The sequence below is a fragment of the Equus asinus genome, chromosome 17, assembly GCF_041296235.1.
Source record: "Equus asinus isolate D_3611 breed Donkey chromosome 17, EquAss-T2T_v2, whole genome shotgun sequence".
In the NCBI taxonomy this organism is placed as follows: Eukaryota; Metazoa; Chordata; class Mammalia; order Perissodactyla; family Equidae; genus Equus; species Equus asinus.
Genome location: NC_091806.1, coordinates 16,567,694 through 16,594,024, shown reverse-complemented (window position 1 = coordinate 16,594,024; position 26,331 = coordinate 16,567,694). Strand labels below are relative to the sequence as shown.

The 26,331-nt window shown below is 35.0% G+C and overlaps 1 protein-coding gene and 1 pseudogene across 5 annotated transcripts in view; both read right to left on the bottom strand.

Moving 5' to 3' along the window:
• Positions 1-26,331, bottom strand: part of LOC139040755 (olfactory receptor 5L1-like) — a 37,912-nt gene that overhangs the window by 5,436 nt on the left and 6,145 nt on the right. Inside the window, exons 1-2 of one of the 5 annotated variants that reach the window (XM_070487729.1) lie at positions 17,155-17,280; positions 16,185-16,284 (exon numbers count right to left, since the gene is read on the bottom strand). The exons of 1 other annotated variant lie outside the window; for it this stretch is intronic. The gene's annotated coding sequence lies outside the window, so the exon portion shown is untranslated. Of the gene's footprint in view, positions 1-16,184; positions 16,285-17,154; positions 17,294-26,331 lie in introns of those variants that run through there. 3 more of the 5 variants (XM_070487728.1, XM_070487727.1, XM_070487726.1) reach the window with 3 other exon arrangements.
• LOC139040754 (olfactory receptor 5D18-like) lies at positions 758-16,313 on the bottom strand (annotated as a pseudogene).

The following is a 26,331-nucleotide window of genomic DNA, read 5'->3' as shown; positions in this document are numbered from 1 at the left end:
AAATATATGGATAGGTCTTATAAACTTTGCCTGTCTTATACTCAAAAACTCCTTCCTGGAGGGCATAAGGGCTGAAGCCACACCAGAGTTCTGACAAATACCAGAAAGGGGTGGGGATAATGAACTCTTTTACTGAAAATAATAATAATTTCTCACATTTCTTGACCACTTCCTATATTCTGGTACTATCCTGAATACAACTATTAACAAATTTCATCTTTATAAAAATAAGTGAGCCTGGTATAGTTGTGTAACTTTATGAGTGAGGTGACTGAGGCATAGTCAGATCCAACTTGCCCAAAGTCACACACAGAATCACTGACAGAATGAGACTAAATGCTGCATTTTATATTGTGCCACACATATGACCCTGTGAAGAAAAGCAAAGCTACTGAAGGGTGCTGAGATATCATACTCCTTATTCAATGACAGACACCATTAAATGGGATTGCCTCGAGGACCTCTCCCAGGTCTGCTCCTTTTCTGACCGTATAATGTCTTCCTAAACCAACAGTGTTCAAACTACTGTCTGGTGTTTGTGCTCTTGGATATACCCAACATTTCAAGAACTCCATCGATGTAATTAGTTACAGGTAATCACTTTTGAAATTCTCAACGACCTATACATATTTTCCTAAAATTGATCCATCTGATCATTTTCTGAGTTTGAAGAGTGTTTCCAGGTCTGTGTTCCACCTTGCACTCTCACAATCCCATTTCTCACATTTTTCAAAACTAAGGATTCCTCTAACTATTTGCATATTACTATGTGAATTGCCCCAATTAGAAAAATGAAAGCAAACTTCCAAAACATAAGGACAATTTGAAATACTGTTTTTCATGAATCCTGTAGTTTTCTTTAATGAAGACACTTCAAACCCATGGCTTGACTTCTTGTCATACTCTGAGATATAGTACATATTTCTTTTCATGGAAAATGATGGCATTAGACATGGATTTTAGCCAATACAGTGATGTTTTGAAATCAGATATATAGTAGATTGATGACACGAATTTTTAACATCTATTCTTTTTGTTCTTAGTGCACCATGAAAGTATTGTCACAAAATGCATCCTCCTGAAGGAGAGAGTCCCATGACAGAAAAACTAAAAGACTATCTATAAAGAGTATCATTGGCAGTGATGTTTTATATCATCTCAGCAACCCACATACAGGAAAATTACTTTGTTTATCTATTTGTCTTAGACTTAAAGACATGGCAGGAGTTTTTAAAAACTGATTTAAATATACAAATTTTATTGAAATTGATTTCATGGTCATTATCCCTAAATTGAATAATATCAATATGAAGCTCTCAGTTTTTGATGAATTGTATTTAAAACACATATAATAATACCATTGTAGTAAAATATTGTATTGTAAGGCTCAATGAAATCAACAGTATGTTAAATTTTCTAAACTTCTCAATTCCGTTGTTTTAATAAAGGTAACTGTAACTGGAAGAATAGCAGATATGCTTAACTGTTATATAAGACTTGGAAAGTCTTTGTGGTAACATTTTCAGAAATTAAGAAAATGCGTGGTTCTTTATTTTTTTTTTCTTTCTTTTTTATTTTTGAGGAAGGCTAGCCCTGAGCTAACATCTGCTGCCAATCCTTCTCTTTCTGCTGAGGAAGACTGGCCCTGAGCTAACATCCATGCCCATCTTCCTCTACTTTATATGTGGGACGCCTGTCACAGCATGGCTTGGCAAGTGGTACATAGGTTAGCACCCAGGATCCAAACCAGCAAACCCCAGGCCACTGAAGCAGAACATGAGAACTTAACCGTTGAGCCAGCTGGTGGCCGTGAACATGGGTGGTTCTAATGATCGCATAACAAACCACTCCAAAACATATTAGTTAAAACCAATAGCTATTTATTGCACTGGTCAGTATTGCATGAGTCAGTAAGTTAGTTTCTGTTGATCTGATCCTGACATGGCTGATCTTGGCGTGGTTAGCTATGTGTATGATATTAGCTTGGTGGGTTAGATGATTGGAGGCTTCAGACTCAAGTCTGGTGTCTATGTTTCTCATTATCCAATATGCTAGCCTGTGCTTGTTCACAGAACAGCTTTTTAAGGGACTATGAAAATTCCAGATTGTGAAAGATTCACAAGCCCTCTCAGAGGCTTGAAACTAATGCGGTGTCACTTCAGCTAGACAAAGCTAGGCACAAAAACAGCTTACATCCCAGGAATGGAGAAAATGATTCTGCCATTTGATCAGAAGAGTTGAAAGGAGGCTTGGATACGGAAAGGACTAAAGAATTTGAACCAAGTTTTCTATGTCCCTGGGTAACAACTCCTTTTGAAAGATATAATTTCCAAAATTTTGACCCTTAGCAAAATTGGAAGACAATCTAATTTTGTTTAATGCATTATCGAAAAATATTTTCATGAAAGATCATTGTGACAAATTGTCACATAACTTGGATGGAGTTGAAAGAGTTGAGTGATATTCCTATTAAAGCACTATTTCTGGCAGAATTTCTAGTCTCATTTACATTTAATATGACCGAATAGTCTCAGTATTTTCATTTTTACAAAATGGAAATATAAATGATTCTGAACCCTCTTGCTTTCTAAAATTAAGTGATGTCTTTCCAAGGATACATTAATTAATCAAAATAAATAATGCAGACATATACTCATAATATTAATCATATGAAGAAATATGTCCTAAAATATTTTTTAATTTTGATTAATTATATTTATCCAAATTTTCAATGCAATTATATTTTTAATTAGTGGTGCAATTATTATTGAATCATTACAAGGTTAACTCAATACAGAAAGAAAAACTTCTGATTTTCCCAAAAGCATCATGAAATAAAAAGTATGAATCTGATTAATAAAATTGTAATGTTCAGTGGGGAGAGTAGGATTGAATATAAGTTCAAGAGAAGGAAAGGCACAAAGCTTTTTCAGATATTATTTATGTCTTTTAAACAGATTATGCTATGCACTGCAAATTACACATTTTGCTGCTAAATTCATGATGAAATATTTTATATGTAAAATTAAATTCTTGAGAAGTACATGACCAAAAAATGTGAAGGCTACTAACGTAACTCATGTTCTACATAGAAGCTACAGAATCTACCATAAAGAATCTGAAATGTCACAAATTGAAAAAGAAAACAATATGACTGTATGCTGGTATTTAGTGGAAATTGTACATCTGATGTGTCTGGAGTCTTGAATGATTGCATTAATTCCATCAACAATGGGCCAGGTCATTTAAATATCATATGCCGTGATTTCCTCAAAGTAAAAGCAAAATGGGTTGCGTTAGTTCTACCACAAAATGTGGTCATCCTTGTTCCAAGCAGGACAGAAGTAAAATAAAATTCTCTATAAAGAGGCATTAATCATCATGAATTCAATTTAAGATTAATATAAATAATTTTTTAATTTCAAAGAAAATTAGAAATTGTGTAATTGCTAAATATGTATGAAACAAGAAATTTGTGAATACCTAGAGAAACAGAAGTCAATAGAAGAGAAAAGCATTCCTTCACCCGACATCCAATATCCAAAACACTGTTTCTTACATATTTTATCTTTCCGTACAATGGGGTTGTTTCATTGATTTCTTATCATATAATATACATGAATGCAACATTTTGATAATGATCATAAGTTTAAAATAATATGAACATTCCAAATAAGTGTTTTGAATCCATATAAAATTATCCCCCACCTTAGTTGTTCTGCCTTACCAAAACACACTTGGAAATTTATTTCTTCCATTATACTGATGACTAGCTTGGAATTTTATGTAGACACATTGAGTAAAGAGAAGCAAAAGGGTTTACAAGACATTCAAGCAAAAGTGAGTTATTGATGTTAGAGAAATCTAGTATTTTTTATTTACCAGGTGAAATAGGTCTTAACGCTAATGACTGCCTGGTTTTCACTTTATTTTGAATGAAGTTACATAGCTGATTAATTTTCAACACTTGAGGCAACTCCAAACAGGATTTTTTTTTTTGAGGAAGATTGGCCCTGAGCTAACATCCGTGCCCATCTTCCTCTATGTTATATGTGGGACACCTGCTACAGCATGGCTTGATAAGCAGTGCATAGGTCTGTACCAGGGATCCGAACCGGTGGACCCAGGCTGCTGAAGTGGAGAGCGCTAACTTAACTGCTATGCCTCTAGGCATACCCCACACTTTTTTTTAAGGTGGATGTTCAGTTGAGGATTCAGAGATTACACTGATGTTCAGAAAAAAGAATCATAAAGAACTGATCATGTTTTTGACGGGTTATAGGCAAAATGATAGCATAAAATACAGATTGGGTAGACACTCATCCTGCTTACTTTTTGCCTATAATATTTTTTGAGATCCACTCTACTATTTCTCAGGCTCTGGTGGAGCCTATCACAGCTTATCATCCTGCCATACAGGAGCTCCTTTGAAACCCATTCAGAATACAGATCACATATTACCAACTTTCCATTCATTCCAAGTAACCTGTATACACAAAAATACACACACACACGAATACACATACATGCATGCTATAAAGTATTCGCTCAATAAAAAAACTGCTGCATCATTGACTCAGTACTACATTTTGGTTTCCTTGATCTTACCATGCTTCTGTCTTCTCAACAAAGCTTGTTGAAATGTGTCTCCTAAAATTCTGTCTGTTCTGTTATCCAAGGACAAATTCAAACAATATCTATTTTATGAAGGAATTTCTCTAAAGTCTTTAAATGGATTTGAAACTTTTCTTTCTCTCAAATTCTCTATGATATTTATTATTTTCTACCTTAGACAAAGGTCACTTTCTTCACTGCCCTACTGTCCACACTGGATTTTACATTCGTTGAAGGATGAAAACTAGTTGTATTTTAACTGCTATTGGTACTTTTGTGAGAGATATTCACATATTTATTGAAAGCGTAGTGTATTACATGCATAATAAAGAGGACAAAATTGTTTATTGAGATTATACAAGGTTTTACACATGATATTCATATAGCCTTTTAATCTTCACAGTCAGGTTAAGAGCTATTTTATGTTATCTCAATTTTGTAGATGAAAAATTCAAGATGAGAGAGATGGCTGTCTTATTTTCCAGTAAGAGACAGAGCCAAGTTTACTCTGTTTGAACCAAAATCCATGATCTTTCCATTATACAAGATTAACTCTTCATAATTGTAAAGGTTTCTTTAAAATCAACTTTTATGTGCAGTATTTATTTACATGTCAGGGACAAACTCTACTAAAATAATATTCCTTTTCTCTTTCTTTCTTGTTTTTTTGAGGAAGATTAGCCCTGAGCTAACTACTTCCAGTCCTCCTCTTTTGGCTGAGGAAGACTGGCCCAGAGCTAACATCCGTGCCGATCTTCCTCTGCTTTATATGTGGGATGCCAACACAGCATGGCCTGCCAAGCAGTGCCATATCCGCAGCCGGGATCTGAACCTTCGAACCCCACGCCACCAAGAAGTGGAACATGCGCACTCACCCGCTGCGCCACCAGGCCGACCCTAAAATAATATTCTTAATAAGGAAATAGTTTACTGTCCACTATTTTGCTTACTGTAGCCTTGACATCCTTATTTCTCAGACTGTAGGTCAGAGGATTCAACATGGGGATCACCACGGTGTAAAACACAGATGCCACTTTGTGCGCCTGGAGTTTTTGGAGTTGGGCACACAGTAGAGGAAGAGGATGGTGCAGTAGAAGATAGTAATGGTGGTCAGGTGTGAGGCACAGGTGGAGAAGGCTTTGCAGCGCCCACCGGCTGAATGCATTTTGAGGATGTTGACAATGATAAACACATAAGACATGAGAATGATGAGTAGTGTGCTGACCCCATTCAAGGTGGCAAAAATGAAAAGCAGCAATTGGTTGACACAAGTATCAGAGCAAGAGACGGACAGCAATGAGGAGAATTCACAGAAGAAATGATTAATTGTGTTGAAACCTTGAAATGATAACTTGATTGCGGAACATGTGAATATCAAGGAACAAGCTACTCCCCATGCATATGATCTGACCACTAGCACGGCACAGAGTTTCTGGGACATGGCAAATGTGTAGAGCAGAGGGTTACAAATGGCCACAAAGCAATCATAGGCTATCACAGCTAATAAAAAGAATTCAGTTACTGCAAAGGTAGTACAGAAAAACAATTGTACTACACATCCTATAAATGAAATTGTTCTGTCTTCTACAACTAGGTTCACCAGGGTCTTGGGAGTAATGATGGAGGAATAGCAGAAATCCACAAATGAAAGGTGGCTGAGGAAAAAGCACATAGGGGTGTGTAGTTTGGGGTTAATTTTGATTATTACAATCATCCCAATATTCCCTACAACAGTGACACTGTAGATGGCCAGAAAAATCAAGAAGAGAGGGATTTGCAGTTCTGGGAAATCTGAGAAGCCCAAGAGAGTGAACGTGGCCCAAGTTTTATTTCTCTCTGACAGCAACATGGTTTCTGTTTGTTAGAGTCTGAATCAGTCCTGAAAACAAAAAGATTAAGGAGAGTGAGGATATAAGAAGCTTGGTTAACTAACCTTACCAAGACTGGAAAACAAAGCAAAATATCTTTCAGGATTTCTCTGTGTAATTTTTATTTACGACATGCTCAATGTCTAAACTTTTCAAACATGATAACCATTTAAAATTTTAAATTTTTCTTTAGGTAAAAACAATACAATTATTGAATTACTTTTTTAAGTTCTCAATTGTAATTTTTTAATATTTAAAAATAAGAATACGAAATCGAGAGATTTATAGTTATGTTGTCAAATATTTTCATGACTTTTTCAGCTCTCCTTGAACATTGTAAGTTCATAAAAGATAAGCCTAGCATAATGCAGTGACTGATTAAGTCGGTCCTATAGTCAGTAACAAAAATGAGAAATTTCTGAAAATATTAATTTTTGCATTGTACACTCACACTGTGACATTAAGAATGAACACCCCTAATACTTTACATCTGTGCCTTTATTGTTAATTCCATATAGCACTTTAATCTTTGCTTTTGGATCTGACTCAGTAAATCTGTTATCAAAATTAACCTTAATTAATTATTTTCAGAGTATGCCCTTCAGTTCAAGGAGTCAATCCTTCCTGAATACTTATGCAATAATAAAAATGGAGCTGATGATAAAGATAATGTAGTCTACTTCTTTATTGTGGAGGTGACAAAACAAAAAGCTGGAGAGTCTTGGCTTTCCCAATGAAATGCAAATAAGGACCAATCTACATACTATGACTAAATCCCAGATCCCCAGACTCCCAGCCCTGTATCCATTTTATTACACCAGACTCTGATCCATATTCTAGTCTAGATGCTAACATATTTCCTTTATTAAATCATCATACTTTTAATTGACAAACTAGAGACTCTAAACCTATGGGAAATAGTCCAAAGACAGCATACATGCCACAGAGTTATACTAGAAAGCAACATCAAGATGAAATAGGAATGACATTTAGGGAAATTTTCTCTCTCAGGAATAAGGAACTATAGTAAAGACTCTGACTTAGAAATTGCCCCTTCCTAAGTCTCTGTCTTACTCTCTTTCTGTTCTCCCTTCAAGACATATAGGATATTCATTCTATCCTATATTATGTATGAAGGGGAGAGATTATAAATTGAGGTAGTATTGCACTCTGAAGACATTTCATGAGGAAATAGTGATACAAGAGAATTATATTTCTCTAAACTGTTGCCAATACTTCTAAGATCTTACCATTCTGGAAAACTCTTTATCATTTGTGGTAAGATTATCTCTGGTCTCAGGACCCAAGAAATAGATTTCAGATGGCTCATCAATAAAATGTCAGATCATATGCAAAACTGAGACCCTCAATGGTCCTGTTTCTATACCCATAAATTTGAATATTAAAGACAACCTCAAAAGACAATCCATTGCAAAGCCAGACATTCTAATTATCAAGCTTTTTTTCTTAATACAATATTTAATTTAGCTAGGGCATTTAAGAATTCATTTTCGGCCAGCCAGCCACGTAGCCAAGTGGTTAAGTTCACGTGCTCTGCTTTGGTGGCCCAAGGTTTCACCTGTTCTGATCTTGGGTGCTGACATGACACCACTCATCAGGTCATGCTGAGGCAGCATCCCACAGAGTACAACCAGAAGGACCTACAACTACAATATACAAGTATGTACTGGGGGCTTTGGGGAGGGAAAAAAAAAAAAGATTGGCAACAGATGCTAGCAATGGTGCCAATCTTTTTTGAAAAAAAAGGAATTCACTTTAAACTAATATTATATACTTAATATAATGCCTCTTGTGTCCCAAATGCTATATAGAAAATATAACAGTTAAAATCTTCTTTCTTATAATTCTTTCCCCATTTTGTTGTAATGTTTGCTCTCACAGGACAACTGTTTCCTGCTTTATAATCTTAATTAAAGCTGGTCCCTTTTAATTTTCACTAGACAGTCTATTCAATCTCTACTTGTTTCATTTTATTTAAACATTTTTGTATTCTAACTTGACTCCCCTTCAAAAATTTTACAGAATCAAGACAATGCACAGTCCCTCAAATTCTCAGAGCTCTTCTCTCCCCATCCACACCAGTAGCTGTTGTTCATGGGCTGTTAGTGAGGAGCTCAGCTGAGCCAGGCCCTCTAACGCAAAGCTCTGTAAAGTAAATGGTCAACCTCTTCCTTGCATGTTCAGATATGTAACTTTTGACTAAATATTTTCAAGAACTGTCTAGATATAAAAGGCAAGTTCCATCCCTCATGTTGTTTTCTACATACCACACATTGAAATTAACATCAATCTTTCCGCAGAATCTTAAAACAAATCTGCTGATGGCAAAGGAAGGACCACTGCAGGTTGAGAGTGATGTATGCATTCTTATAGCTATAGTCACTACCTTTGGGACAGGAACCCTAGAGACCACCTATTGCCCCATTGTCTTGAGGTCATTAAGTAAACAGTTAAAATCAATGACTTTTCTCTGATGTAATTCTTGTGTACTAGAAAACCTGGAGCAACATGAGGGGCATTTTATTTATATGAAATGAAGTTTCATTTAGTCTCTTCCTCCAGCCCCCAATCACTTCCACACCTTCCTACAATTATCAAAACTATGTAATTATAGAAGTCATCATTATCTGGTATTAACTGATTGACTACTATATGCTGGGCACAACCCTCTTCCTCTATACCATCCATTCTTACCATATCGGACAAGTGTGAAGATTCATCTTTTAGGTCATCGTGATCCATAGAGAGCTAAAGCAATGATATTTACAAAGTTAAATATTAATTTGGGAAAACCGTCTGTCCTGTTACTTTAAAATCTCTGTCCTATTTTATTACTCTTTCTCCCCTCTACTTTCTCCAGCTAATCTGGCCGCCTGGCTTTTGTTCCTCACTTTTTGTTTCTCAAAAAATATCACACACTCCTTCCTTATGGTCCTTTCTACCACTTTTTTTGTCTACCGTGGAATGCTTTCCCTTAAGTTTTTGTTCAAATGCACCTTTTCAGTGAAAACTTCCATGAACATACTATTATACTCCAGGGGTTACTGCATTACCCAATTTAGTGTTTCAAGTATGTAACATGGTTCAAATATATGTTTAATCATTATTTATTACATTCTTTCATATTGTTTGTTTCCCCCTCCTAGAATAAAATGTCCAGGAAAGCAGAGAATATATTCACTGATATAGTCTAAGTGTCTAGAACAGTGACTAGCATAAAGTAAGTATACCATGAATCTTTATGGAATGATAAACATGACCTTTCAAGGAACTGGGAATAGAGCCAAACCTACCTGAACCATGAAGGGTTTAAGTTTGAGAAAAGAGATACTTCACAAAGAACAATAAGGATGCTTTAGATGTGATTATTGAAACTGGGCAGTCAAAATAAAAGAAAAACATGCCAAAACAAATGTGCACTCTGCTGAATTTTCTCTCTAGTCAGAAACCAGGGAAAGAAGGTTGAGTACGTAATAGGGATACATAATTGCTAATTTTTCTTTCCTTCATTCATTGATTCAATAAATATTTATTACAGGTTTACCCTGAGCTGGGTACTCTCTTAGGTATTGGGGAAAAAGACAAAGAACTCCCCTTTGTCAACAAATTTATATGTAATTGGGGGTACAAAAAACCAAAAAATACATAATTTCCTGTAATTATAAATGGAAGAAACATAAAATTGAAGGTGTCATTTTAAACCGGGAGCTCAGCAAAGACCATAGTGAGGTGTTATTTGAGTATCGACCATTATGAAGTGAGAGAGTAAATTATGCAAATACCTGGGGGAAGAGTGTTGAGTTTTTGCCAAAGGCAGCAGCAAATACTACTGATTTTCAAATCGACAATCAGGTTTGTTTTTTTTTAATGCATCTCAATAATTTGCAGTTTGTGGTGATATTTCATGCCTTCTAAATCCCTTTTGTAAAAATACAATGGGTTTTTCAGAATGACATTATTTATGGCAGAAAGAAAAACAAGGACATCTATCTGGGACATTTATGGATGTCCTTTAAAGCTGTATTTATGCCACAGTGTTGTTATTTATTAGAACGATAACAAAATATGAGATGACATTAGTTGAGCACTTTTGCAGTACATTTTCATTAATAAACTACCATGAAATAAATTCAGGTCTGCAATATGAACTGAGATTGTAAATGTAAAAGAGGTTTATCAATGTAATTTTCAAACTTTAAGTCTTTTGAAGGCATTCATGAAAACAAAAAGTACTTCAGCCAATGCTGCAAGTCTCAAAACAAGGAACTACAAGAACTGCTTTCTACACCGATATTTTTCCTGTCCCAAATGTATTTTTGGCCAAAAGTGCTGTGTGAAGCCCAGAAAACAGGACTACGTGTGGTGTTCTTTGTCCTGAAGGGTTGAGACATTTTAGGGACAGCGAGTCCATGACTTCCAGTCTTACAAATTTGTGTCAGTTAAAATATAATTATATGTTTAGGGTATTATATTTCTCTATCAATCCACTTGCTAACAGAACTAAGTCATTAAAAGGAATTTATAAAAAATGTAAACTGATAAAATAAACATTCAAATAAACACTCATGTCAAAATTACACCTAATAAAAATAATAATGTATTCTTAAATAATTTAATACCAAACTCATGTTTAAATTTCCCCAATTGCTTCAAAGATATATTTTTACAGTTAGTTTGATTCAAAAATCAAAAAAATATCCTTGCTATAACTAAGCTTTCTCTATTATGTAACATTATGTTCTATTATGTACCGTTCCTCGTGTGTTTGCACGCGTGTATGAGTTTGTACACATATGTGTGTTCGGGTAACTTTTTGGAAAACATGGACCGTTTGTAGAATGCTGCAAGTTCTGTATTTAGCTTATTGCTTTGTCATTTGTCTTGTTCCTGCACCAATGTTTGTAAATTGATACTCACATCAAGATTTATTACTTCAGTTTCACTCTGCTTCTTTTAGGCAAGAATTCTTCATAGGTGGTTCTGACTACTTCTGGTTGCACCAAATTGTAAGGTACATGTTAATTAGTTCTCCAAATTTTAGTGCCACTTAGTCTGATCTGTGGATTCAGGTAGCGTCAGCTTGATTACTTCCTTTTAACAGTTCTTATCAACTTTTCACTTAATGATTTTACTATCTATTGAAAGCATTTCCTTGATCCTTTTTTTATTGGGAGCTCCAAAGTTGTGATTTATCAACTCAATCCTTTTATCTGCTCTTATTTCTTCTGAATTTCCCCTCATAAACTATTAGGTAATCCTGATATAAAGTTCATAAAGGAAAGCCAGTATAAATATTTATCTTCTTTATTTACCAGTTTTCAAAGTAATGATTTGATCCCCCAGCAAAGTTCATTTAATAGTAACCAGTGACATTATTTTTTGTGTTGTTGGCATCTGGATTTAAATGTTTACATTTAAACATATTTCATGCCTTTAAATTAATTGCAATCAACATTCATTTTTATGTTAATTGTAAGCCAGTGGGAACCATTTCAAACTGCCTTCTATATCTCTTTGAAATGATTCAACTAGCTGTTAAAAACATTCTTGCTTTCTGGAAAATTAAGTTGCTTAAGGGTCATAACATTTTCTACCTCAGCCTTCAAATCATTTGTTTTTCCAAAAAGTTCTGGTTCTGTTTAGAGATCAAAGATTTCCCTTTAGAGAAAATTTTGGGAATAGGGATGTTCATTGCTACCAGGTTGTCACTATGAGTGACACTATTTTTAAGAGAAAAAGTGTTTCAAACTAAATTTCTATTTCAAATTAAGATGAAAAGTTTTTTGCATATCTTCTCTTCCTTTAGAGCTGTAACTCTTTTATGTTTGCAACTTTAGTTTCAACGATATTTCAATAGTTACTTATTTAATTTATAGTAAATAAACATTACACAATGAGGATATACTCTCAAAACGCTGTGTTTAAAGTCTTTTATAGAAACACTGTGTGACCATGTGTCCAACATTATAGATTCGTTTGTTGTTGTTTTAAATTTTAGAGATTTTTTGTTTACTTTTTGAGATAAATATGTCTTTTAAAGTATGTAAAATATTACATTCCCCCAAATCAAAGCTAAATTATAACTTACATTCCTAAAAGTTTTCTTTCATCTCTTCCTATCTTTATTAGTTTTTGTTTTATCTTTCCCTCTTCTCTCACACAATTTATCACACTACAAAAATTTTCTGTCTTGTCTTTATTCACATAAGAAAATCTCCTGTAGGGCACTCCATTGCAATATATAGAAAGATTCCTTTTTCCATTTTCATAGCTGTATACTTCTTTATTCTGACCCATAGTTTAATCAACAACCCTCATATTGGATTTTATCCAGTCTATGGATATTATAAATAATGCTTGGGAATATGTGATTTATACATAGTTTTGTTACTCTATCTTTGGAATAGATTCTTAGAACTATGAATGCATTGAAAGAAGATAAATGCATTGAATCTAGATTGCTTCAGGTAGCATGGACATTTTAGCTATCTTTATTCTTCTGATCCATATGCATGGAATGTCTTTCCATTTCTTTGTGTCATCATTAATTTCTTTCAGCAAAGTCTTGTAGTTTTCATTGTATAGGTCTCTCACTTCCTTGGTTAAATTTATTCCAGGATATTTTATTATTTTTGTTGTGATTGTAAATGGGATTGTGTTCTTGACTTTTTCTGTTAGCTCATTATCAGAATATAGAAATACAGCTGATTTTTGTAAGTTGATTTTGTACCCTGAAACTTTGCTGTAATTGTTGATTACATCGAATAGCTTTCTGATAGATGTTTTAGGGTTTTCTATATATAAAATTATGTCATCTGCAAACAGCAAGAGTTTCAATTCTTCATTGCCTAATTGGATTCCTTTTATTTCTTTTTCTTTCCTAATTCCTCTGGCCAAAACCTCAAGTACTATGTTGAATAAGAGTGGTAAGAGTGGGCACCCTTGTCTTGTTCCTTTGCTCAGAGGGACGACTTTCAGTTTTCCCCCATTGAGTATGATTTGGCTGTGGGTTTCTCGTACATGGTCTCTATTATGTTGATGTACTTTCCTTCTATAAACAATTTGTTGAGAATTTTTATCAGAAATGGATGTCGGATCTTGTCAAATGCTTTCTCTGCATCTATTGAGATGATCGTGTGGTTTTTGTTCTTCATTTTGTTAATATGGTGTATCACATTGATTCATTAGCAGATGTTCCTGCAAATCAGAACCATCCCTGTGTCCCTGGTATAAATAGAACTTGATCACGGTGTATGATCTGTTTTAATATATTGCTGTCTTCCATTTGCCAGTGTTTTGTTGAGGATTTTTGCATCTATGTTCATCAGTGATATTGGCCTGTAATTTTCCTTCTTTGTGTTGTCCTTGTCTGTCTTTGATATCAGGGTAATGTTGGCCTCATAGAATGTCTTAGGAAGTGTTCCATCTTTTTCAATTTTCTGTAATAGTTTGAGAAAGATAAGTAGGAAATCTCCTTTGAATGTTTGATAGAATTATCCAGAGAAGACATCTGGGTCTTGGAGTTTTATTTTGGGAGGTATTTGATTACTGTTTCGATCTCTTTAGTTGTGATGGATCTATTCAGATTCTCTATTTCTTCTTGATTCACTTTGGGGTGCTGATAAGAATCTAAAAATTTATCCATTTCTTCTACGTTGTCCAATTTGTTGGCATATAATTTTTCATAGTATTCTCTTATAATATTTTATATTCCTGTGGTACTCATTGTAATTTTGTTTATGATCTTGAAGATCGAGCTCTTTGTTTCTGTGTTTTGCTCTGACCCCTACATTGGCCAGAAGATTATTTTAGTGACTGCTGCACTCAATGAAATAAATAGCCTAGTGATTATTCTTACTTCCAAGTGCAATTCTGGGTGAACAAACCCCCAGCTTCCTTAAACTCCCGCAGCTCTACTGTACTCCCATAAGGGGAAGTGAGTCCCAGTGGGACCACGGGAGCAGGTGGTAACAACCCTGAGCCCTAGCTTGATCACTCCTTTGTCCAGTGGGAAAATCCACAGTCCCACCACAGCTCCAGGGAGAGACTCAGCTCAGTGTTAGTGGAGAAGCCCTGCCCACCAAGCACAAAGGCTGGTGTGCCCTAGGAACAGATGTGGCATATCTGCAGCACATAGGAAAGTGCCCTCAGCTGCCACAAATGTCCACAGTATTACAGCATCCCCAAAGGGGCAGTACAACTGGCAAGACTGTGGGAGCAGGTGGAGACAATGCTGAGCCCCTGTGTGGTTATTCTCTTGACCAGTGGGAGAGTCCAGGATCCCACCATGGTCACAGGGAGTGGCACAGGCACAGACTCAGTGGGGAAGCCCCACCTATCAAACACAACAGCTGTTTTAAAAGATACTACACTTTTGGGGCTGGCCCCGTGGCCAAGTGGTTAAGTTCGCACGCTCCGCTGCAGGCGGCCCAGTGTTTCGTTGGTTTGAATCCTGGGCACGGACATCGCACTGCTCATTAAACCACATTGAGGCAGCGCCCCACATGCCACAACTAGAAGGACCCACAACAAAGAATATACAACTATGTACTGGGGTGCTTTGGGGAGAAAAAGGAAAAAATAAAATCTTTAAAAAAAAAAGATACTACACTTTTTACATGATCACTATGCACAAAGTTTTCATTGTTTTATCATTCTTTTTTTTTACTTTAAACTGTTGTCAAGCACATTAGGAATACTCTTCATAAGTTCTGATAATTGAATAACATCCAAGATTTTTTTCTTATTGGCAAAATCACAATAGGATTTTGAACTTCCAGCTGAACTATAATGTTAAGATAGGATTGCAGGGACAAGAAAGCAAAACAAAATAATTTTTAAGCAGAAGATAGTCTGAGCCAATGTAGTAATAGGGATGCTCATGTTCCTATCAACTAGAAGTAGAGTTTATGCAGGTAGCAGTAAAAGATAAGGTTGGAGGATCAGAAGAGCCAAATTGTGAAGAGAATGCAGTTGGGGTCAGTGTGGTTGAACTCTTTAATAGGATCCCATGCCAACAGAACAAGTAAGGAATGATGAAGAAGTTGTGGTTGTCAAAAGGTACAGATATTGTGAATGAAATTGATCCCATTCTAATATTATGATATATTGACTCCATAAATAGATTATGTAGACAGAAAGAGGCAACTCCCATTTCCATTTTAATTTGGAAGGAAGCATTGTGTCCTGGATAGCATCTCATTGTGTGAGCCAGTGGTTCCCAATAACTATGAATAACTGTGTAGGTACCCTGCAGTGTCAAGTAAATAGCAGTGAGAAATATATATTGCAATAAAGCATCTAATAAACCAATTAATGTCCTCGAGATTTCTGGAACACAGAAGAAAAGTAAAAGGAGACTCTGACCAATGTCTTCAAATATTTCAAGGCTAAAATGTGAAAGACTGGCTGGTCTTGTTTACTGTGTATTCAAGAAAGAGAATTAATTCCATTAAATTAAAAACCACAGGAAAACCAATTTCAGAATTAAGAAAAAGAACTTTCTCTCCAGAGTGTCCAAAAATAGAATAGTATGAATGATTCTTAGCATCCCTTTGTTGCTCAATTTTATTAATAGGATATAAGAAGAGGTTATAAAGATAAAAACTTTAATGTAAGTAAAAGGAACGGGGAGGTTCTTGAGGAAGAATGTAGACAAACAATAAAACTCCTTAGGCTGACCTCGTAGCGCAGCGGTTAAGTGCGCATGTTCTGCTTTGGTGGCCAGGGGTTCGCCGGTTCGGATCCCAGGTGTGGATACGGCACTGCTTGGCAAGCCATGCTGTGGTAGGGATCCCACACATAAAACAGAGGAAGATGGGCAAGGATGTTAGCTCAGGGCCAGTCTTCCTTAGCAAAAAGAGGAGGATTGGCAGCAGTTAGCTCAGGGCTAGTCTTCCTCAATAAAACAACAAAACTCTACGATGTTTCTCTGCATTTCCCATATTCTGTGACTAATCCTCATATTCATAGGAGCTCTAGCTAAGATCACTTCATTTTGGGCGTTCCCAAATACTCTATTGTTTTTAAATTATTTTTATGTTTCTCAGATCTCAGAAATTAGAAGTATCTCATGGATTGGTTTAACCACCCTTTCAAAAAAAGTGACTCTTACACTAATTAAGTAGCATGCTCTAACCTTCCTAACCAAAAGGGATTTGGTTCAATGTAAGACTTATTAATTCTTTCCTTCAAATGAGGATACCATTCATGCAAGCATATATAAGTATGTAAGTATAGCATACAATAAGAAGAAATTCAATTCAAAATAGCCTCCCAAATCCAGTATGATATATACATATATAGCTAGAGATAGAGATATATAGATATTAGTATAGATGTAGATAGGTAGATAGAGATATAGATAGCTTTGATAATGGAAAGTATAAACTGTATGCCCATGACTAGCGCTCTGTGTGTAGTATAACTCTCAATTAATGTGATTACAGGCAATTTTCTTCATCTTTCTCTGATCTAAGTTGAGTCTACAATCTGGCACATATTTCAGAAAAGATTAAAGAGTTAAGGTACACTTGATATTGAATCTCTTAAATCTCAGTTTAGTATTATTTGTTATTAGAAAAGAGGTAATTTTTTTTCTTAAGGTTATTCTAATTTGACATAAAGAGAAAGAAATATTGGTTTCACTTACTTCCAACATTGCCAGTTCAGCTTTCATCTATTTGTAATCTCATTATCAACCAAATTATATAGGAATTGGCAGAATTCTTTCATAAGGTCCAGTACTACAAAAATCCCTCTGCAAATAGTAGCAAAGTATGAATTTCTTTCCTTTACAAGTGGTACAAATACAATAACGACTAGATGGCAAAGTGATACCATAATTTAAATCAAGACACTAAAATCACAGTGTATTAATTTCTCTAAAGAGTAACAGAGAAAAGGAATAGAAAACAAGATGTTCACAGTATGAATATACCTTGAAGATCGTTTATTCCATCCTCTTTCTTTCAGGGATAAGGGACTATATGTGCAAAGATGATAAATTACGTAACAATTCAAGCATCAACTCACCTTTTATTTTTATCCTGTTTTTCTGTTTATTAATTTTAAACTAGGAGTAATGTGTTGTCTCTTGGTTGCTTACACATCACACAGTTCGAGTAATAAAGAGCATTAACAGTTCATTTCAATTCATTTATAATAAGTAAATACACAAATAAAAGGGATCAACAATATATACAGATATTAGTATAAAGACAAAAATACAAACCTTCCTTAAAAGATGAGCAAAAAACCCAAAATGGTGAAAAGTCATTTCTCTAGATATATACACACCTATGAGTATTACATATCCGTATAAATATACATGCATGTGTATGATGTAAAATATCTTATACATGACAAAATATTACAGAACTGAAACAGAACATACTGATTAATAAATTTAAGGACATGCTTAAATTCAACACTGTGCTATATACATGAGAAATTCATAAACAAGGAGATTCAGTAAAGTTAAAATTGAAGAATAAGTTAGTGATCCCTAAATTAATTTCATTGTCACAGAAAATATTCTGAATGATTTCAGTCCTTCAGTCTTTGTTGTGGTTTGCTTTATGATCCAGCAAATAGTCAATTGTAGTAAATTTTCTATGTGCACTGAAAAACATACGTATGCTGTTTTTGTTGGTAGTCATATTCTTTGAAAGTTAACTAGTCAAATATTTCAATTATGTAATTCACAACTTCTATATTCTTAGATATTGTATTGCTTGTTTATTCATCAATGGGAGAAGTACGTTAAATTCTGCCATGGCAATGAAGGACTTATCTATTTCTTCTTATAGCTCTGGATCTTTTCTTTACCTGTTTTGAAGATCTATTATCAAGTGTATGGATATTTGAATTGTAATTTCTTCTTAGTTGGTAGAGCTCTATAACATTTAGAAATAATCCTCTTTATATTTAGCAATTTTATTTTACTTAAAATATAGTATGTCTTATATTATTATAGCTGCATGAGTTTCTCTAGAGAGACTTAGCTCTGTGTCTCGTTTCATAATGTTTAAAGTAGATAAACACATGCATAAGATACTACTCAGAAATTTACCCAGGTCTATACCCCATGGAAATATTTATGTTCATCAAACAATATAGCAAGATTCTTCGTACTGCCACTATCTGTAATACCTGCAAAGTAAAAAACAAAAACAAAAAAACTTAAAAAGCCATCAACATTTTTACCTTTATAATTTGGGATATATTCAAAGAAATTTGCAAACAAGATGAATAGATGTTATAAATATAATGCTGAGCATAAGAAACTAGATACAAAAATATTCTGTATAGTTTTATAGTTAAAAACATAAAATATTGATGTTATAATTTATATAGTAATTTTATTTGAATTAGAGAAGGTTGGTAAATGAAAATGATCAAGCGTGCCTTGAGTTTTGTTAAAGTCCTTCTTCTTGGTCTCTATGCTAGTTACAGAGCTGTGCTGATTTTGTAAAAACACATGCTGGCTTTCATGCACTTTTTTGTATGCATGTTAAAACTAAAAAAATAATTACAATTTGATAAAGGTATTAGAAAAAAGGAAATAAAATGATGTCAAAATCATGACATGTGACAAAGGAAAATGCAGACCATAAAGTTTTAAATGTAGTAAAAGAAACAAACACTATATCACAAAAGCTAGAATCCACAATGAAGATATAGCAGTTATTAATATTTATATATCTAATGACAAAGCAATGATTTCCATAAACCAAAAGCTATAAGAGATGAGAGGAGAAGTAACAGAGACTCTCAATTCAAGACAAAAGGAAAATAACAAACAGTGGCCTACTGGTTCAGTTTGCATGCTCCAATTCCTTGGCCCACTGCTCACCTGTTTGAAATGTGGGTGTAGACCTACACACCACTCATCCAAGCCATGCCAGTGGTGGCATCCCACACAGAAGAACTAGAAGGACCTACAACTCTAATATACCACTGTGTACTGGGGCTTTGAGGAGAAAATAAATAGAGGAAGACTGGCAACAGATATTAGCTTAGGACCCATCTTCTTCACACGCACAAAAAAAGAGAGAAATAAAGAAAAGAAAAAGAAATGACATTTAGTAACTAAGGTTATAATCCCAAATAACACAATCGCATATATATCATGGAACTCCAGTAATAAGACATACAATTTTTTTCAACTGCACATGAACATTCATGAAAACTGACTATATTTTAAACCAAGAGTAACCACAATAAATCCAACAAAAAATAAAATGTAAATAACATTCCCTGAATACTAATAGATACAACGTAAATAGATAAAAATGTAAACAGCATTCCCTGAATACTAATAAATCCAAATATAAACTAATAACAATGTTTATCAAACAATAAGGCATTCCATTTGAAAATGTAAAAGCACGCCATTAGAAAATAACAAAGGAAAAATATAGACCACGACTGCAAAATTACTATATGAGATATATACTAGGCAAGTTTCAGAAGAAATTTTATGGAAATGCATATTGATATTATTAAACTCATTAAATGAAAATAAATAAACACTCCATTCCGAAGGTCGAAAAGAAGGTCTTAAGATAATAACACCTAAAATTCCATCTTCCCACTCATCCGCCCAAAGCCCATTCAGACCAGATAAAGCAAATGAACTTCCCACACTTTCTGCATCACTGTAAGGAAGATAATCTTATGAAGTTGAAGATGCCTATAAGTAGAGAAATATTTATCAAAAGTAAAAAAAACTATCTCTGGCCCTCCAATTACCATAATTCTATGAGTGACCAGTGAAGAAGTCTGAAGAAATGGTTTAGAAAAGAGAAAAGGGAAGTGGAGATACTGTTAGTAATATAAAACAGATAAAATCAATAAGAAAATTCCTCTTACATAACCAATAATTAAAAACACCTCCAAAGTCTGATAGAGGACAGCATTGGATACAGGAAAAAGTATAGCAATTATACAGGATTTGAGGTGAAAAACTCAATGAAAAATATTTCTAAAGGAAAGTAGGGAAGGAAAACAAGGACAGCATCCTTTAGAGTTGTCATGGTTAAGAGAAAAGGAAGTATGTAAGTGTTGTTTTTAAACTACACACACACTTCACTATACTGTCAGAAGAAAGCAATAAAGCCTCTTAAACCAGAAATCTTGTAAACCGAAAAGACCCCTCAACTTAGTGCACAAAGTTAATAAAAATGTCTATATCCACACACTGTTTCTATAAGGGCGGTGAGGGACACAAAATAAGAGTCAAAATGATTTTTAAAAATCCCCAAAATAGTATACACAAAATAAGCAGAAGGAAACTATAACATAACATTTTTAATTGAACTAAATATCCTTAAATAGTACCTTAGAAATATTAAAAATATGCCTTGAATAAAAACTTCAAAAAAATACAACCTAAATAGAAAAAAGAGATTATACCTAAAGAGAGTTGACTGATCTCAATAAAGAAATTGAAGAAAAAAATAATAGGAAAAAATCAATGAAATCATATTTGGGTCTTTGGATAGATCAATACAATTAGTAAATGCACAGCTTTTGTATCAAAAGAAAAAGAAAACATTACCAATATCAATATTTAAAAAGGATATCCTGGGGCTGGCCCCGTGGCCAAGTGGTTAAGTTCGCGTGCTCTGCTTCCTTGCCCTGGGGTTTCACTGGTTCAGATCCTGGACATGGATGTGGCAATGCTCATCAGGCCATTTTGAGGCGGCATCCCACATGCCACAACTAGAAGGACCCACAACTAAAATATACAACTACGTACTGGGGGCAGTTAGGGAGAAAAAGCAAAAAGAAAAGAAAAAAAGAAATTTTTAAAAAAAATAAAAAAGATATCCTATAGATATTAGAAAGATAATAAGCAAATACTATAAATAATTTTGTCATTTTTTATCATATACCTCATATTTATCTTTCTCTTTAGATTTGCCAGGACTTTTCTTATTATGCTAAACCAATGTAACACATACGTGAAATAAAATGGAAAGCTTTCTGATGCTGTCTCATACATTTATTTTTAAATATACTATTATAAAAGGCTTAGTGAATTCAATAGCAAAAATTTTATTTCAGATTTTTGCATATCTGTTTGCAAGAGAAATTAATCACATTTTTAAAATATTATCTTTAAAATTTGATACTTAGAATGAGATATGCAGATTTCATTCTTTTCCTATATTCTGGGAAATCTAAAGACTTTTATAGAATTCATTTAGAGCTGTCAGTCCCCAGCATTTAACAAAATACCACTCTCCATTCCTCTTGTAAAGTAAAGGAGAGAGAAGCCAATTATCATTCTTATTCATGAAAATGAAATGAACAAATATCTCAAATCAAGTTTTCTATTTCTTCTTGTGCATACCTTGATGTATTAAAATGGCTGAGTAGGCACTCCCAGCTTTCCTGCTCCTCCAGAATCACAAAAAAAGAAAAAAGCAAATACTGCCAGAACAAACTATCAGAAAACTGGAAAACCACCAAAGATGTACAGCAACCAAGGTGATGATAAAACAAAACAAAAAATAAAAAGTAACTTAAAAGAGGTAGCAAATTTTTGCGGCATTTTTACTTGCCCTTGGCCACCCTCTCCCTGGTGTGGTTGCATTCCCAGTGTGGGATTCAGAACTCTCGTTCTGGAGGGAGCAGAAACAATCATATTTGCAAATTATTGTGTATGTCTATTCTTATCTGTCTGGAGGCTAGGAGGCTACGTGAAAGACTGATACAAAGTATCTTTTCTTCCATCTAACACAAATCTCAGGTGGGAATAACAATGGGTATTGCGTGAAAACACTGCAAGATGAATAAGAATCTACTGATGCCTAAATTCCAGAAGAAAATACAGAGCAGAGTTTATTCGGGAAATTAGGACATTCAAAAGCACGTCTGAATATGGGGGAATTAGGAAGATATGTTCATGTTCAGGGAAAGATATATGCTCAGAAAGAACTTGAGAAGACCCTAGGCTTTCATCTTTGGCAGATCCCTAGGCTCAGTATAAGCCTGGCTGATTGTTGAAAGAGTGTCCCAGCCCTTAGCCAATCTGCAAAGCCTGGAGGACAACTTCATGCTGTCTGCAAGAGACTCACTTTAGACCCACAGAAACAAATAGATTGAAAGTGAAAGGATGGAGAAAGATATACCTTGCAGAGGATAAGCAAAAGAGAGCAGGTTTGGAAGTACTAATATGAGACAAAATAGACTTCAAGTCAAAAATGGCTACAAGAGAAAAAGAAGGACATTATATATTGATAAAAGGTTCAGTTTGTCAAGAAGCTATAACAATTATAAATATATATGTATATATATATATGAGCCCTGTTAAATTTTAAAGATCTTATTGACTTTATTCCATGATTCCTGTATCAGGCAACATCCAGTCTAGCAGATAGAAATGAGCTCTGAAGAACTATACAAAATGAAAGACTTTTATTGGAAGAAGGGAGCAGGAACAAGGAAGTTATACTAGGCATAAAAACAGATTGGTTGCTGCAAGGTTACTTTCCTTTAGGGGATGGCAGGAATCTATCATGCAGATTACCTGACTAGTGAGGATCAGACAATTCCTGATTGACCGACTTCAGATTCCACTTTTGGAAGAGCCAAAACTATAATTAAGTCAAGTTTTGGTTTGGTAATGTTGGAATTAGCATAACTGACTCCATTTTGGACCTGCTGTCTTGTTTTTAACAGTCTCAAAGTATATGAAGGAAAAATTGAGAGAATTGAAGACAGACATAGAGAGTTCTACAATAATATCTAGAGAATTCAATATAACGCTCTCAATAACGTATAAAACATCTAGACAGAAGATCAATAGTGTAATAGAGACCTTAAACAACACTTAAAATAACTAGGCCTGATAGACATATATAAAACATTCCACCCAACCAAAGCAGAATGCACATTCTTAACTAGTGCACAAGGAACATTATCCAGGATAGACCAAATGTTAGGCCACAGAACAAGCCTCAGTATACTTAAAAAGATTAAAACCATACAAAGCATCTTTTTTTTCCTTTTTTTTTAATTGAGTTAATGATAGGTTACAATCTTGTGAAATTTCAATTGTACATTAATGTTTGTCAGTCATGTTGTAGGAGCACCACTTCACCCTTTGTGCCCACCCCCCACCCCACCTTTCCCCTGATATCCACTAAACTGTTCATAGTCCATAATTTTAAATTCCTCATATGAGTGGAGTCATACACAGATTATCCTTCTCTCGCTGGCTTATTTCACTTAACATAATTCCCTCAAGGTCCATCCATGTTATTGCAAATGGAATGATTTTGTTCTGTTTTACAGCTGAGTAGTATTCCATTGTATATATGTACCACATCTTCTTTATCCATTCGTCTGTTGCTGGGCACTTAGGTTGCTTCCATGTCTTGGCTATTGTAAATAATGCTGCAATAAACACTGGGGTGCATAGGACTTTTGGGATTGCTGACTTCAGGCTCTTTGGATAAACACCCAGTAGTGGGATGGCTGGATCGTATGGTAGTTCTATTTTTAATTTTTTCAGGAATCTCCATACTGATTTGAATAGTGGCTGCACCAGTTTGCATTCCCACCAGCAGTGTATGAGGGTTCCTTTTTCTCCGCAACCTGTCCAACATTTGTTGCTATTAGTTTTAGATATTTTTGTCATTCTAACGGGTGTAAGGTGATATCTTAGTGTAGTTTTGATTTGCATTTCCCTGATGATCAGCGATGATGAGCATCTTTTCATGTGCCTATTGGCCATCAGTATATCTTCTTTGGAGAAATGTCTGTTTATGTCTCCAGCCCATTTTTTGATTGGGTTGTTTGATGTTTTGTGGTTGAGTTGCAATAGTTCTTTATATATTAAGGATATTAAGCTTCTGTCAGATACATGACTTGCAAATATTTTTTCCCAGTTAGTGGGTTGTTTTTTTGTTTCAATCCTGTTTTCATTTGCCTTGAAGAAGCTCTTTAATCTGATGAAGTCCCATTTGTTTATTCTTTCTATTGTTTCCCTTCTCTGAGAAGGCATGGTGTCGGAAAAGATCCTTTTAATACTGATGTCAAAGAGTGTACTGCCTACGTTTTCTTCCAGAAGCCTTATGGTTTCAGGTCTCACCTTTAGGTCTGTGATCCATTTTGGGTTTATTTTGGTGAATGGTGAAAAAGAATGGTCAATTTTCATTCTTTTACATGTGGCTTTCCAGTTTTCCCAGTACCATTTGTTGAAAAGACTTTCTTTTCTCCATTGTATGCCCTCAGCTCCTTTGTTAAAGATAAGCTGTCCAGGGGCTGGCCCCGTGGCCGAGTGGTTAAGTTCGCGCGTTCCGCTGCAGGCGGCCCAGTGTTTCGTCGGTTCGAATCCTGGGCGCGGACATGGCACTGCTCGTCAGACCATGCTGAGGCAGCGTCCCACATGCCACAACTAGAGGAACCCACAATGAAGAATACACAACTATGCACCGGGGGGCTTTGGGGAGAAAAAGGAAAAAATAAAATCTTTAAAAAAAAAAAAAAAAGATAAGCTGTCCATAGATGTGTGGTTTTATTTCCGGGCTTTCAATTCTGTTCCATTGATCTATGCACCTGTTTTTGTACCAGTACCATGCTGTTTTGATTACTGTAGCTTTGTAGTATGTTTTGAAGTCAGGGATTGTGACGCCTCCCCCGTTTTGTTCTTTTTTCTCAGGACTGCTTTAGAAATTTGGGGTCTTTTGTTGCCCCACATGAATTTTAGGATTCTTTGTTCTAATTCTGTAAAGAATGTCATTGGGATTCTGATTGGGATGGCGTTGAATCTGTAGATTGCTTTAGGTGGAATGGACATTTTAACTATGTTTATTCTTCCAATCCACATACATGGAATGTCTTTCCATCTCCTTATGTCGTCATCCAAATTCTCTCAGAAAGGCCTTGTAATTTTCATTATATAGGTCCTTCACTTCCTTAGTTAAATTTACCCCAAGGTATTTTATTCTTTTTGTTGCGATTGTGAATGGTATTGTATTCTTGAGTTCTTTTTCTGTTGGTTCATTACTGGAGTGTACAAATGTTACTCATTTATGCAAATTGATTTTATACCCTGCAACTTTGCTGTAGTTGTTGATTACTTCTAACAGTTTTCCAATGGATTCTTTGGGGTTTTCTATATATAAGATCATGTCGTCTGCAAACAGCAAGAGTTTCACTTCTTCCCTCCCTATTTGGATTCCTTTTATTCCTTTTTCTTGCCTGATTGCTCTGGCCAGGACCTCCAGTACTATGTTAAATAAGAGTGGTGATAGAGGGCATCCTTGTCTCGTTCCTGTTTTCAGGGGGATGGCGTTCAGTTTTTGCCCATTGAGTATGATGTTGGCTATGGGTTTGTCGTATATGGCCTTTATTATGTTGAGGTAGTTTCCTTCTATGCCCATTTTGTTCAGAGTTTTTATCATAAATGGCTGTTGGATCTTGTCAAATGCCTTCTCTGCATCTATTGAGATGATCATGTGGTTTTTATTCCTCAGTTTGTTGATGTGGTGTATCACGTTGATTGATTTGTGGATGTTGAACCATCCCTGTGTCCCTGGTATGAATCCCACCTGATCCTGATGTATGATTCTTTTGATGAATTGCTGAATTCTGGTTGCCAAAATTTTGTTTAGAATTTTTGCATCTATGTTCATCAGTGATATTGGCCTGCAGTTCTCTTTTTTCGTGGTGTCCTTGTCAGGTTTTGGGATCAGCATGATGTTGGCCTCACAGAATGTGTTAGGAAGTGTTCCATCTTCCCTAATTTTTTGGAGTAGCTTGAAAAGGATGGGTATTAAATCCTCTCTGAAAGTTTGGTAGAATTCCCCAG